Source organism: Durio zibethinus, chromosome 2 (genome assembly GCF_047325235.1).
Source record: "Durio zibethinus cultivar Kanyao isolate XHJ-2024 chromosome 2, ASM4732523v1, whole genome shotgun sequence".
Lineage (NCBI taxonomy): Eukaryota > Viridiplantae > Streptophyta > Magnoliopsida > Malvales > Malvaceae > Durio > Durio zibethinus.
Genome location: NC_143163.1, coordinates 10,748,085 through 10,762,558, shown reverse-complemented (window position 1 = coordinate 10,762,558; position 14,474 = coordinate 10,748,085).

Here is a 14,474-nt window from a genome sequence, read left to right as displayed (position 1 = left end):
TTCTTTTTTACCTTTAAAACTTGGTGCACTCATCCTGAGTTAGTGATTTCATAGCAACTCTGGCTTAACTCGACTCTTACACGTCTCTTTATTGTGGCTCGACCTTTACCCATGGCTTTACTTTATCAAAAAAATGCTTAGGTACCTTCATTCTCGATCTTAAGCACGCATCAATAGCCATAATAACTCGTAATATAGTATGGTCAACCTTGAGCCTAGCTAGCTTTTCTCGCAAAGTTGTCACCATAGATCCCAACGCCTCATTATGCTGTATGAGCCTCTCCATTACCTTATTTGAAGATCCCTTAACATCCTTGAACCAATCTATTATTTGAAAAAAAATTATCCTTCACTTGTTTGTAGGTGGGCGCTCCTCAAACACCTCACTTTGGCCCTCTGTTTGGTTTTTCCTAACTATGCCATAATCCAAAACACATAAACTATTAGACCATGAATGCACAAACCAAAAGATTACCTCAACTTTAGTAGGCATTTAAGTGATCTGGTTCTAGTTCTTACAAATTAGCATAATAGCATGGCACACCAGTATAGCACACACTGTTGGGCACTAGTTTGCACACTGGTTCAGCATACTAGCCTCTTTGTTAAGCACCAGTTTGCACACATGTACACCCGTATAGCATGCCCAGCACACCCATAGCACATAACAACAATTTATCAAGCACTTGTCTTGCACTTTAGCATGCCTGCACCTAGCACACCAAGAGTGTTTCACTAGTATACGAGCATAGTAGCCCTTTTAGAATGCCTGCACCAAGTAGCAAACTACCTGCACCATATAGTTGAATATTTGCACATATAGTAGGATGCCTACACAACTCACCACAATGCTCAAACACCACACCAGGATGCTAGCATGTATGTCCCTAACCTGCATTGACACAAACTCTGGCTCCATAGCCAACTCTGGGATCTATTGCACACTTTGAATCAAGACTTTGATCATCACCTCTAGTCTGATCTAGACTTTGATACCCCATAGTATTTGGTTCTATTACCTACTCCCAATTCCTTTGAGCCAAACTTTGATACCACTTAATATCAAACTCTATGGCCTAATCCTAGCTCTCCCGAACTTGGCCTAATACCACTTGTCATGGGTCGAGACTTAAGCATTAGGCTCGTGCGGCTTCAAGACACGAAAATGGACTCTTTCACATCCTAGATTAGCCTAATACAAGAAATGCTGCATGAACACTTTAACTGCAAGTCTTGATTGTCCAGTATGCTGAAAGGGCATAATAAGTGCTTGAAGAAAGGCTAACAAAAGAACAACAAAAAGTTCAAAGCAAGAGTAAATATGTTATTACTCAATGATTGTGGTCTATGTATATATGAAGGTAGGGGACTCTCTATTTATAGCTGAGCCTTCCTTACATTTAGTGCTTGAGATACATTGCTAAACTCTAAAGATTACAGTCCATTGATTCTAAAAGCTAAGTTACAATCCCTTATTCTAAGTGATTTAATGCTACTGTATAATTTATGACTTGCTAAAATCATGCTAAGCACCAGGCCTTTTAAAAGCCTTCAAATTTGATCCTCCTAGGATTGTGTTTAGATGGGTCCACACTTGGGCTCGATCGTGCACCCATATCTCAATTATCAATGCTTCTGTCTGAGCCTGATTATGTGTCCACACATTGTTCACTAGCACCCACCCTTTGGCTTAGCTTAATCTTGTCGAATCTAAACACCTTTCTTAACTTCTGAAGTCTTGATCACTATCTGTACCATTGTTCTAGGCTGGTTTCTTGTGATCTAGAAGTGCTCTTCAAGGTTTAGTCTTTTTGGTTGTCAGACTCTGTCTCACTAAAACTTAAACTGCTACTTGACTCAGAGGGAACCTTTGGGCTTAGACCAACTTACGGACCGTGACATTCATGATCAAATTCAAGCATTACAAGAAAAAATAAAAGCACTGCAAGATATTATTCCAAGATTGTGGGAGTTACAAAATAAAAGCATTGAAAAAATGTTAGTTAAGAATTAAAAGGCCTTACTAGATGAAAATAAGAAGTACGTGCAATAAGTTATGAATTTATTAAATCTAAAGGGAACATCACAAGCTTAATTGAAGCCAAAAGGTGCCCCCGACGACAACAACAACCAACCTACCACCTTTTTGCTTGGAAAAGATAGTAAGTCTCTTATTATAACCATTATGATTTATGACCAAGGCAAACATGTTTGTAAAACCAATGAATTGGAGTTGTTAGGTAATACTTAGCTTGAGTCTAGTAATAGTATTCTTTAAGGTAGAACATAGTAGTGTAAGAACCATGAATTTATTAAAGGTAGTAACCTTTATACTGCTATGAATGCATAAGGCCTAAGACCTAAGATTGAATTAGCCAATTTTGATGGACATAACACTAGAGGGTGGATCAAGAAATGTCAATAGTACTTTTTTATTTTTTTTCATTTTAGAGCATAAAAATAAAAAATGGCAGTAATCTATTTGTCAAGAAAGGTAGAAACTTGGTTCGACAGTTACATTATGGAAAAAAATATAGTGACTTTGTTAGAGTTTGCTCAGGATTTGTGCAACAAGTTCTGTAATAGGACTTACTCGGATGTGATAAACAATTTTAATAAGCTAGTTCAAAAAGGTATAGTTAAGGACTACTAAGAAAATTATGAAGAATTAAAGCCATACATGCTACAGTTTAACCTTGATTTAAACGAAGAATACATTATTTTCAACTTTGTGAATGGACTCAAGGAGAACTTAAAACCTAGGGTCAAAGCTAATGTACCTACTAGTTTAATGGATGCCTACAGACAAGCTAAGCTACATGAACTCTCCCTTAACCTTGAAACTAAAAGATACAAGCTATTTACCAAAATGGCCATATCCTCAAATATAGGACCTTATCCAAAACTAGTAAATATTTAACCAAATACATCAAGCAAGCCAATACAACCCTCACTGCCTATTCTTAATAGGCAATTGCTTAACAAAAGGAGGGCTTACAACTTATGTTTCAAACATAGTGAGAAGTATGTTCTAGGACATATTTGCAAAGCTAAACAACTCAATGCCCTTACTATTGATATGAGGTTGAAAATGAACTCATTAATGGGTGAGACAATAATGATAAACAAAAACTTTATAAGGACCAAGATGAATTGGCAACCCATGCCCTTACTGGTAATGTAGGATATAGGACTATAAAGATTAAAAGCTTTATTAAAGGAAAACCATTCAACATTCTTATTGATAGTGGTAGTAAGCTTTGTTACACCAAGGTGGGCTAAAAATGGTGTTGAATTTGAATAGACAAATCCCTTGGCCATCATAATGGCTAATGGTAAGAAACTATATAGCACTACTAAATGTAAAGAGTTGACTTTGATAATGCAAGGAAATGTATTTTCTCACAATTTGATAGTTTTACCTATAAGATGTAGTAATATGATTTTAGGTGTAGATTGGATGAAAGCATGAGTCCTGTACTATTTGACTTCAATGAGCTTACAATTAAATTCTAGAAAGATGGTCAATAAGTCATTCTTAAGGGCAAATAGAATCCAATAAATGTTAAACTCATTTATGGTAAAAAGTTACAAAATATGGTGGGTAAAGATCCAAATATAATGGGTGAGCTGTACATGATCAATATGGATTATATAAGAGTAAAATTCCACTATAGATACATGTATTAATTAAAGCATACTCCGATGTCTTTAAAAAACCATCAAGGTTGCCAACCTCGAGATTTCATGACCATGAGATACTCCTCAAGCCTAGTTCTCAGCTAGTTAATCTTAGTCCTTATAGGTTCCTACACTATTAGAAAGCTGAAATGGAAAAGCAGGTTATTAAATGCTATCATCCTCTATCATTCAAATCAACAATAGCCTTTTTGCATCACTTTTTGTATTATTAAAAAAGAAAGATAGATCCTCAAGAATGTGTATTACCTATATATAGCTCAATGCTATGAGTATCAAGGATACATTTCTAATCTCTATGGTTAAGGACCTCTTGGATGAGCTCAAAAGTGCCAATTACTTCTCCAAAATTGATTTGAAGTCTAGTTATTGGTAGATCAGAGTCAACCCTAAAGGTATTTATAAAACAACTTTTAGAACTCACCATGGCCATTATGAATTCAAGGTGATGCCATTTAGGTTGACAAATGCACCTGTAACATTTCAATCACTGATAAACGAGGTGCTTTCTTCCTGCTTGAGAAAATTTGTTTTACTTTTTTTTAATGATATTCTTGTTTATAGTTCCACTTTAGATAATTATGTTGTACACTTATAACTTGTGTTTGAAATGTTAAGAGTTAACCGGTTATTTGCCAAGAAAAGTAAGTTTTTTTAGCTAGAAGTAGGTGGAATATTTGAGGTATATAATATCAACAAATGGAGTATCAACTGATCCTAAAAGGTAGAAGCAATGAGGGCATGGCCATTTTTAAAAAATTTGAAGTCATTGAGGGGGTTTTTAGGACTTATTGGTTATTACAGGAAGTTCATAAAATTGTATAGAGTGATAAGTAAGCCATTGACTAACATGCTTAAAAAGGATAACTTCTTTTGGACTTCACAAGCAATTATAGCTTTCCAACAACTCAAAGAAGCCATGAGTACAGCTCTTGTCCTCATGTTCCCAAATTTTTTTAAGCCTTTTTATTTGGAGACCGATGCTTGTGCAATTAGTATAGGAGCAGTCTTATCTCAAGAAGGAAGAACTGTAACTTAAGTAAAGCTTTAAGACCAAGACATGTTGATTTATCCATTTATGAAAAGGAATACTTAGCCATTTTGATGGCATTTACAAAATGAAGGCATTATTTTGAAAATGGACCTTTTGTTATAAAAATTGATCATGAGGCTCTGAAATATTTGTTCGAATAAAAGCTTACTACAGCTATTCAAAACAAAAAGGTTGACTAAGCTATTTAGATTGAATTATTCAATCCAATATAGGAAGGGTAGACTTAATATAGTAGCAGATGCTTTGTACAAGTAGCATGAAGAGGAAAGTAGATTATAGGTACTCATTTTAACCATCTTGGTTCCTAAATAGGTGACTGATATTAAACTGAATTATAAGAGAGATGTTGTGGCTCAAGAGAAAATTACAATGCTCTTAGTATGCTCCATAATGTTTCTCATTATTCATTTGCTAATGGAATATTGAGATTTTAAGTGGGAAGTCATGGAAGTCTAAAAACACAGGTGTTACAATTACTACATGACTCTTTATAAAGGGGACACTATAGAATTCAAGCAACTTACTATAGACTTAAGCTCTCCTTTTATTGGCCTAGTATGATGAAATATATGTAGGATTACATATAGCAATGTGATGTGTGTTAAAGAAATAAAAATGAACATATTGCTTACCTAGGCTTATTGCAACTTATTCCCATACCCAACCAGACTTGGAAAGTGATAACCATGGATTTTAGTAAAGGTTTGCCCCAATCCCAAAGGTTTAACTGTGTTATGCTAGTCATTGATAAGTTTACCAAGTATGGACATTTCCTGACTTTATCCCATCCTTTCTCTATGTTAAAGGTAGCAAGTTATATTTAGGCCACATCTACAAACTTCGTGGTGCACAAAAAACAATCATATTCGATAAGGATAAGGTTTTCACCAAGTCAATATGGCAAGATGTAATGAAGCTATTAGGAACCAATATATAGCCTAACACAACTTATCAACCAAAGACTGATGGTCAAACAAAGAGGTTAAACCAATGTCTTAAATAGTATTTGAGATGCACATGTTTCTTCAAACCAAAGTCATAGTCATTATGGTTGTCCCTAGTTGAATGGTGGTATAATACCATTCACCGCACTACTTTGAAAATGACGCTCTTCAAGGCTTTTTATGCTTATACACCTTCAGTATTCCCATGGAACGCTAGTAGTCATGTAAAAGTATTCATTGTTGAGGACTTACTCAAAGAAAAAGAGAAGCAGAGCTAGTTATTGGTTGACCAACTTGATAAGGCTCAGTAATGAATGAAGTTTTATACTGATAATAACAAAATGAAAAGAGAATTTCATGTTGGTGATGAAGTTTACTTAAATTTTCAACCATATAGATAGACTTTATTGAAGTTCGGGAAGAATTTAAAGCTTGCTTCAAGGTATTATAGAGCTTATCCAATTATTTTAAAGATTTGTAAGGTGGCTTATAGATTATATTTACCTTTTTTTCCAAAATTTCACATTGTGTTTGATGTTAGTCTCATAAAGAAGAAAATTAAGAATAAGGTCTATCAAGCATAGCTTCTCCTAAGGTGGGTGAAGAGGTTCAAACACTGGTTTATCCTGCTAGAGCACTTGATAAAAGAATGGTAAAGAGAAACAATAGAGCAATTTCTCAATTATTAGTTTAATGCTCTAATTTGGGTCTTGAAAATGCTATATGAGAGGATTATATGGTGCTTAAGTCCCAATTTCCTTGCTTTGATCCTTGAGGACAATGATCCCTTCAATAAGAAGGTAATGTGATGTTATCATCCAGTTGTAGGAATGATGAAATTGGGTTGAAAGTTTAAAAAGCCTACTATGAAAGAAACTACCAATAGAATGGAAATAAAGTCATAACAAGAAAAAGCAAAAGATACTGATAAGCTATCACATGAAGTATAATGACCTTACTAGATTGTCAATTAGTTATGTGATAGTGGCAATAGTGGAAATTTTCAATTGTTATGTGATAGTGGGAATAGTGGAATAGTCGTGTGATAGTCGCAATAATGGGAATAAGTTATAAACATTAAAACGATCATTTTAAGGTTGTGAATAAAAATTACCACTAAATTTTCTCTCAACTTCTTTTTCTTTTCTAGTCTCATACTTTTCTCTTTTTTGGTACAATCTTTTCTTTTCCATCACTATCCATTTTATCATAGAAACCATGCATTTTTTTTCCTATAAATCCATAATTAGGCAACTTGTGAAATCACACCATTATTCATCGATTTAGCAATTAGTTTGTTGTGTATTTTCCATTCATGGCTTTTGCATATTTTTCAATACTTTTAATCATATTTTTGTATTTTTCCTTAATTTTCATCTAAAATTTTCTTTTTCTTAGATGATATTTGGGTTCAATTGTAACTTTTTTTTAGTGTGATTAGACCACATTTTAGATTCAATCACATTGAAATGATGTAAGGATAACAATAGTATGGCTTGATTGAAATCGCCTTATCATGTTATACCCTCATTTAATCATTGACCTTTAGACCACATTTTGAATCTTATCGCATTAAAAATGATGTTTAGGTGACACTAATGTGGCATGATGGAGTCCATTCCATCATACTACAACTTATTTGATCATAGGACCTTTTAGGTTTAATGAAAATTCTTTCCTTCCATGCACCATTTTCTCCCATTTATGTTGATTTTTTTCCCCTCAAAGTTATAGTGATCCAACAAACAAAAATATCGTAGCACTTAAATCTTTCCATCTTCATTTTTTATTTTATTTTCATTTAAAAATTTGAAGTAATTTTGTTTAATATAATAAATTAATTTTACTGTTATATAATAAACTACTGTAATAAAATAAATCTTATTATTATATAATAAACTAATTAATAAATAAATTTTATAATTCGATGATAAACTAATAAATAAATAAATATAATTATGATATAATTAATATGAGTTAACTAAAATATATTAACTATATAAAGAAAATTAAAATAAATTTATTTGATATAATACTATCATTTTTAGTAATTTTCAATTATTAAAATATTATTTGATATAAAAATAATTTTAGTAATGTTTTTAATAATTATTTTTATATTCTTAGTACAATTCATCTAACCACTACTACTTTTACATTTAAACATATAACTTATTACTTATTTTAATCTCTCGTTACAATAATTAATCTTATCGTTATAGTAATTAATCATACTTTCACTTCTGTTTTTAATTTAATCCAAACTGGTCTAATCATCTATCCAAATTAACCTTTCGTTAATGATTAGAAAATGCTTTAATTAATGAATGAAAAATGTTGGTGTAGTTGAGTTTAAAATCAAGATCATAATTGTGATTGGCAACAGAAAGTGCTTCAGTTTTAAAACCCAAAGACTAATAAAAAACCAAAAATGTTTTTGTAGCCATTGATTTGCGTTTAATCTTGTGATTGATACATATTATGATTTAAACATAAATACTATTTCCTTATTACTAAAATGGAATCTCTTTTTCTCTTCCAAGACTAATTATTTGTTTTCAACTTTGCTTCTTTAATTTTTCTTTGTTTCCACTTAATTTTGTTTTCTATAAAAAATGATAAACACCTACTTTATTATTCATTCATTTATAAGTTCTTAAAAAATTTCTAAAGTTTATTTTTGCTAATTTAAATGAATTTTATTGATAGAGGCAATATTTTGGTAGAAGTAAACTTCATTACCATACAAAACTAAAAAAAAAAATCTCCAAAACTACAACCAACCAATAAGCATGCAGAAAGCAACTATCAAAAGACCATCATAAAATTGATCAATTACCACCAAGCAAAAAACATATTGGCCGGTCTCTCCTATCTCCCAATTGCTTCATGGATAATATTAACCAATTCCACATGAACTAATTTAGAAATCAGGGAATCATGACAAGGAAAAAAATGATGATAATTTTTATTGTAATAACGTGAGTTTTACAATAAGGCTTAAAGCTTATTTATATAGAGAGAAAATGTTACAAAATAGGAAATACAAAAATTAAAAATAATGACTAAATCAATTCCTATAATAAACTAAATCAATATCTAATATTCTCTAAATCAATATCAAATCAATTTAGAATTTTACTGGAATATTACTAGAATAATATCATTGAAATCAATGTAGAATATTACCACAATATTACTAAAATATCGTTGACATCTCCCACAAACTCAAGATGTTAATATAGAGTCCAACTTGAATTTGGAAACTTCAACAAGAAATTAACCAGGTAGATGTGATTTGGTGAAGATATTTACTTTTTGATTAGCATTGGTAACTAGAATAAGTTGAAGAGTTTCAACGAGCAGATGATGATGATAAAGTGGTAGTCAGTTTCGATATGCTCATTAAAAACATTATTGTGAGCTATCTTAATGGTACTTTGATTATCACAAATTATAAGAGTACCAGAGCGATGATAAACACCTATATTCTGAAGTAGCTATCGTAACCATAGAAGTTTTGATATAGCATCTACAAGAGCTCGATACTCAGCTTCAATGCTAGAGTAGGACACCAAAGTTTGTTTCTTACTTTGCCAACAAATAAGAGAATAATTAAGAAAAAAACAATAGCCTGTGATGAAATGATGATTAGTAGAATCTTTAACCCAATCAGGATCATAATAACAATGCAAATCTAAAGAGGAACTAGAGGAAAAATGAAAAATATGGAACATAGTACCCTTAATATATCATAGGATTTGAAAGACAACAGTAAAATGAATAGATCACAAGCAAACAAAAATTGACTAACCAAAAGAATAGCATAGGTAATGTCTAGATAAGCAACTCTCAAGTATACTAGACAACCCATCAGAGTTTGATATAAAGAAGGGTTTGGAAGTGGTGTACCATAAGAAAAAGAAAACTTTAAATTATGTTTAAGTGATGATGATGCAATCTTGTTATCAGTCAAACTTATTTGAGCAATAAGATCATAAGTATATTTTAAGACAAATAAAAGCGGATAGAATCACTAGTGACTTCAAAGCCCAAAAAATAACTTAAATAACCAAGATCTTTTCATCTTAAACTTAGAATGAAGAGAAATCTTCAGATCTTGAATACCATTTACATTATTACTTGTAATGGTCATGTCATCCACATAAAATAAAAGAAGAGTAGTACCTTTTTAGTAGTTTGAGTAAAAAAACTAAATCATAATTACTAGATGTAAAACCAAGTTGTGCAATAATGTACTAAACTTTAAGAATTAAGCTCTAGGGCTTGCTTAAGACCATATAGAACACATCAAAGATGACAGACCATATTGAAAGGTATAGATGAACCAGAAAATGGCTTCATATAGACTTTATCAGCAAGATCACCATTTAAGAAAGTGTTTTAACATCCATTTAATAGGTTGGCGACTTTTTAGCTACAGCAATAGCTAATAGTGAATGAGCAGATGTGAGACATGCAATTAAGGCAAATCTTTTCATAGTTAATACTATATTTTTGTCTAAATCCTTGAGTAACAAGATGAGCCTTATAACATTCCACTGACTTATCAGATCAAGTTTTGATCTTGTAGACCCACTTATAATCAATCGTTGACATATCAGAAGGTTATTTAATATTATCCCAAGTACAAGTTTTCTCAAAAGCCTGAAGCTTTTTTGCAATTATTTGCTGTCACATAGGACTAGAGACAGCTTCACAAAAATTGTTAGGCTTATGAAACATAGCTAAAGCATAATAACAGTGAAAATCATGAAGTTGAGTGTTGGGTTCCCTTACCTAGTTGGAACGATGAAGTAAAGACGATAGGTATAGTGGAAGGATAACTATATTAATAGAAACCTCAATCAGATCAAACATAGTAGGAAAAAGTATAAGAAAATGGATCATTGTTTGAGTTTAAAATACCTATAATAGTCTCTTCATTTAAAGAAAACTCAAAGGATGAATCTATAAAAATACATGAAGAAGAACATAACAAATGTAATGAGAACACATTAGTGAAATTTTTGTGTTCCTAAAAAACTACATGTCTTGAGATGTGAAGATGTTTAGACATTGGATCATAACACCTATACTCATTCAGTTCTATACCATAACCCAAAAAATAATATAATCTAGCTTTAGGTTCAAGTTTAGTCCTTTCATGAGTAGGAAATAGAACAAAGCAAGCATATTCAAAAACTTTGAAAGAATGGTAATCAGGTACCTTATCGTATAAACACTTATAGGGAGACCCTGTGCCGAATACTAATGTAGGAACACATAATTCATAGTGTAATCGTATGGATAGAAAGGGTGATCTACCCCTACTTTTATTATTCTTGTAAAAATCATAGCAACAGTGGAACGAAGATATGACATTTGATCAAATTTTGTCAAAATAAAAAGTTATGATGAACATAGCTCATCCCTCATCTAAAACACTAACCTGATATTATGCTTTAGCTATGTTACATGAACCTTATCAATTTTCATGAAGCTGTCTCTAGGCCTATATGATAGCAAACAATGGTAAGAGAGCTTTAGGCTCTTGAGAAAACTCATACTTGGGATATTGTTAGATGACCTTCTAATAAGTTAGTGATTGATTGTAAGTGGGTCTACAAGATTAAGACTTGATCTAATAGGTCAATGGAACGTTACAAAACTCATCATGTTGTGTAAGGATTTAGACAAAAATATGACATTAACTATGAAGAGATTTGCCCCAATTGCACGTCTTACGTTTGCTCATTCACCATTAGCTGTTATTGTAGCTAGAAAGTGGCTAACCTATTAAATGGATATTAAAATGCCTTCTTGAATGATGATCAAATACCAATTAAACATCCAAACCAGCAAAAGTAAAATCAAATAATCTACCAGTCACATGAGAAATAATAATTTATTGTGGTTTAACCTAACCAGCCTAAGTTCACAAATGAGAAAAGATCCACTAGTTCTAGAGAATTACAAACATATAAATCATATCAATCAACACTTACAATCCATACCCATGGATTCTCTTATTCTCCTTTAGTTCTATGGAATATTTTTAATCCAAACAAATACATATCCATATGCACCAATGCATTATACTTATATAAACCCTTTCATTTTTCTCATTTTCCTCTAATTCACTTAAACATACACACGACTTTCTAAATTTCCTTTAATCTTATAGGATGCCTATCATATAAAATCATACAACTCTCTTACATCATTTTTTCATACATAACCTTATAGGGACTTTCATTATTTATAAGCATTCTAACTTACTTGTCAAGAATTCATTTTCTCTTAAAATTTTTCTTTTGCAAGTTTTCTTATCCATCAAGTAATATCTAAATCAATTCCATCTTTAATAAATCTCTATCCAAATCTCTTATGGTATTTGTGTCAACACCAACAATCTCCACCTTGACTAAAATTTCATCAAATTATCATTCTTCATGCTAAACATGCTTAGCTCCATTCATAATGGAAGTCTTGTAACAATATTCTTTTAAGTGTCTTCTTCACTTCACGTAAGCCAATATTTAAAACATGAACTATAATTCCTCAATTGAATCAAGCTCTTTCAAACTTTGCTCTTCACATATCTATAACTTTCGCTCTAATGCCAGTTGTTAAGATCCTATCCACTTTTGATTTGAACATGGTTTTGATACCAATTGTTAGGCTAAAAAGCTCTAATCCAATTAAACAATCAAACTAATGGAAATATAATCAAATAATTAATCAACCACATAAGAGACAATAATTTAATGTAGTTCAACCCAATCGACCTACATCCATCGATGAAAAAAAATCCACTAGTTGTAGAGAATTACAAATATATAAATTATATCAATCAACACTCATAATCAATACCCATAGAGCCTCTCATTCTCCTCTAGTCCTATGGAGTATTTTCAATCTAAATAAATACAAATTCATGTGCACCTATGCACCATACCTATGAGAATCCTCTCATTTTTCTCTAGTCTACCTAAACATAAGGTGTCTATCTTATAAAATCCTATAACTCTCTTACATTTTTTTTCATATATAATCTTATAGAGACTTTTACTATTTATAAGTATACTAACTTACCTATCAAGAATCAATTTCCTCTTAAAGTTCATCTTTTGCAAGTTTTTTTATCCATTAAGTATTATCTAGCTAATTCCATCTCAAATAAATCTTTATCCAAATCTCTTATAGTGTTTGAATCAATTCCAACACAAAGCATGTCAACCCCGTGGTTTTGAATCTATGTTTTAAATTCTTAGACTAGTGAACAATTTTTGTGAACCACTTTTTCAATCATGACCAGCCAAGCTTTTCCATTGTAGTCATAGTTTTTTCATTTTCAAATGTTATTAAAAGTTGCCTTCCTAAAATTTTTTTAACTAAAAAATATAGAAGACTCCTTATATTTTGAAATTTTCAACAAAATTTTAGCTTCATAGTAGCCTTGGGCAATCCCAATCACACATCTTTCCAACATATGTATGGATTCCTCATCTACCACTCCCACGTAAGATTGCATCTCATTTTTATCAAACACCATAATGTTTCTTTATATCAAGGGAAATTGCATTTCCATATTCAACCTTAGTTAATAAAGCTTGCACCTGACCATTTACCTCTTTTTTTTTTTTTATGTTACTAGAAGCCATCTTACTTTTTTCTTGAGGATGAGTGGTTTTTACCAATGATTCCTTTTGAGCCTAAAATTTCTAGCCACTCTATTCACCATTAACATCCATTTTTTTCTAAAAAGTTGATCTTTAAAACTAGCTAGTTAACCTCAGTTTTGTAATCCATTAGCCAATAACCATTTTGGTTTCTCACTACATTCCACTTTTCCCATGACTTTTCATAATGAACAAAGCATTGCTTTCTCCTTCTAACACTTCTTTTTTATGGGACAAAAACTTTAATGGCTTTGTCATAATTTTGATAAATCTGAAACAATCATCTCCAATGGACTTGTGGAGGAATGTTGTTTACAAACACTGTGATAACTACCATAGAAAGGGGAAAATTATTTTATGTAAGATCTAATCAAGATGGTCGTTTGTTTATTGTTGACTTGAATAGCATATTTACACAAGAACAAAAAGAATAGCATATTTGCCTTTAGTTACCATTCTGGTATTCTAACTTTATTCCAACATTAAGTAATGGGAAACAACTTTTCTAGATTTAGATAACACCCTTTCTATTCATTTTTTTCTGTTATAGTTTATAATTTGCTCATCATTTCCTCCATTATGGATTTCTTTTCTACATATTTTTTTCTTTTTCTAAATCACACAAAATTGTGCAAAATTATTGAAGACTTTGTTAAAGATAATAAGTCAATGCCAAGGAGATAAGTCTATCTTATAAATGCCTAAGAGGCAAAAAAACAAAAAAACAAAAAATATATATACATATAACATATATACAAATAATTATAATGAGCCCGCATATATATATATATATCTTATGTTACGTCAATTTCAATTTATATCTCAAAATATTTTATTTCACAAATTAAATAAAAGCAATTTAAAATTAAATACTCAATTATTTTTATTTTTATTAATTTATCGAATTAGTTATAATATCGAATACAATGATGTAAATTAGTCCATAGGCCAACAACCTGCAACGAAGCTCATAGGCTTGACCTAACCCGTTCCCATTACTTTATAATTGTATAAGTAAAATATTTTTATATAAATAAAATTTACTTTATTTATTTTTAATTTACAATTATTTTATTTTTTTTTAATTATAAA